This window comes from Pteropus vampyrus, unplaced genomic scaffold (genome assembly GCF_000151845.1).
Source record: "Pteropus vampyrus isolate Shadow unplaced genomic scaffold, Pvam_2.0 Scaffold17, whole genome shotgun sequence".
Taxonomy (NCBI): Eukaryota; Metazoa; Chordata; class Mammalia; order Chiroptera; family Pteropodidae; genus Pteropus; species Pteropus vampyrus.
This window is the reverse complement of record NW_011888798.1, coordinates 10,868,588-10,871,121: the sequence shown is the minus strand read 5'-3', so window position 1 is coordinate 10,871,121 and position 2,534 is coordinate 10,868,588.

Below are 2,534 nucleotides of genomic sequence, written 5' to 3'. Positions count from 1 at the left end.
CAAGAGTGGCAGTACTAGGCTAAGAGGTTAAGAACATCTGTATGGCTCTATTTATACAATATTGCTTACTAAAAGTATGTCTAATTACAACATCTGTTATGATGCATGAAATCACCAAACTCTCCACAATGTTGGGTGTTGTAGTTGTTTTGTTAATAAAGTGAATACTAAATTGTAACTCAAAGGTGCAATAATTTTTATGTCTTTGGTAACTAGAGAAGATGAATGCTTTTCTAAGTGTTCATTTACTATTCCAATTTCCTCTCATATAAATTGCCATTCACCTGTTTTACAATCTACTGGGATCTTGATACTCTTAGAATAAATTTGAATGAGTAATTTTATAATATTGGCAATTCGCCTTTGATTTACATATTTGATGCAAATGTTTTCCCAATCTGTTCGCTTCATGATTTTAGCTTTGCTGTTTTTCACCATACAATCATGTTCAATTTGTGTATGTGAAGTGATTGCTCCTATCACTTCAAAACTATAACAATGTTTGATTCTTTCACAACTCTTTTTTTTATTTTTCTTTATTTATTCTCCTAAATTTTTTATTAATTTATGGTATAGAGCAGCACTGTTCAATAGGAATATAATGCAAGATGTATACATGATTTAAAGTTTTCTATTAGCCACATTTAGAAAGTAAAATAACAAGTGTAATTCATTTTAATTATATATTATATTTAACCCAATATTCAAAATATGAGCAATTTTGTTGTGCATGGTTCCAATATGCATGAATTTCAGTTACCACTATTTAAATAATATTATATTCAATAATACGATTCAAATTTCAGTTACTATAGTAAAATAACTGTGAGTAATTTCATAAAGTATAACTTTGCTGCTAGGGTTCCAGGCCACAAGTAACTATGTAAACAACAGATGTGCATCATTATCAATGACCAGTCATATAATTTCTTTCGAAGTCTATCGGTGATTGGTCACTGCACATCTGTTATTCAGTTCATGCATGGAAAACAAAATGTGTAGCTGTACTGCCTCCTTGTCTCTCAGTGGTAAATCTATGTGACATTTTACAAAAATGAATAATCTAAAGAAGGAATTGGCCGAAAAGGTGAAAGGGCAGCAAAGAAACAGAAAAGATACTGTTGGAAGTGAAAGTGGCTATGAGCAGAAGACAGATGTCTGAGAAGTTGACACTTCCACTGTTCTAGTTGTGCAGCCAGAGGAACTTAGTGAAAGCAAACTTATGAAGTAAATGAGGAACATGGTTGTGACAAAAAGGATGCAGGTGTCCCAGAGAAAATGACACCAATAAAACACTTCACATTAAAGAAACTTTAAGAGCTATTTCATGACATTGGGAAAGCAAAGGATAAAATATTGAGGGCTGATCTCACACAGGAGTATAACAATTTACCAAAGCTTAGAAAAGATATTCGCTCCATATGTATGTGATACAAGAAGATGGCAAGCACTGTTCAAACTAGTCTTAGTAATTTTATTGTAAAGAAAAAAAAAAACACTTCGATTCTCAAATTTTCTAATATTATAAATGTCTGTGTACCTTATAAATTACTTTTACTACTCTTTTCATTTATGTATACACTTATAACTGACAGTAAGAAATTATAATATTTTGACAAAAAAATTTTAAAGGTCACATAACAATCATAATTTCCCCCATTGATAATTATAATCATTTGTATGGCTTTAGCTTGCAGTCACTTTTGTGGTTCTGCACTGCCTTGCAAAGCAAGGACTGCCTATATTATTTCAACACATCATCAACATAAAACTTCGAGACATACTACATTCTTTTTTTTTCATACTAAGTCTTCAAAATACAATGCACATTTTTCACTTTCAGGACCACTCTGTTCATTTCAAGTGCTCAGTAGCCACACAGGTTAGTGGCTACAGTACTTGACAGCACAAGTTTAGAGTATTTCTTCTTTTGAAGCTAGAGTTGAAAAGTGTTGGCATTGGTGGGAATACAAGTAACTGCATAGAAACTTGCAGTCCAAATAAATCAAAGTCTGGTATGGAGAAAAATACAGAGATACACTCTTCCTCAGTGGTAATGGACATCCTGACAATACTTCAGCTCCCGCTAGAAGAAAGGCTGAGGAAATAAGCCTTGAATTGTTCTCATCAACTCGTTAGAGTCAGGGTTGTTGGAACAATAAGGGAAAAGAAGAAATAGTGTTCTGAGGAAAACACTGGCTCTACAGTCCCGCCTGTGAATTTAGGCAGTTTGGCCAATCTTAGCCTCGGGGTGATTTGTAATAGCTTTTGGGTTAACGCATTTTCTCTGAAATATCAGAGAGAGTCTGAGGGCCTCTGAAGAGTGAGTTTGAAAATATTTTTGCAAGTTAGTAGAGTCAGCAAACTATTTATTTGATTTCCTCCTCAGTCTTACGTTCTGGGAATTCCCAGCAGCCTGATAGAAATGGCAACACCTGTTTGTGCTGTCTGTTGGCAGGTGTGTTTCATCCTAATATTCCCCAAACGATCACCCTGCCTATTGTCCTAAAATCTCTCGATTTTTCTTGGGTGAA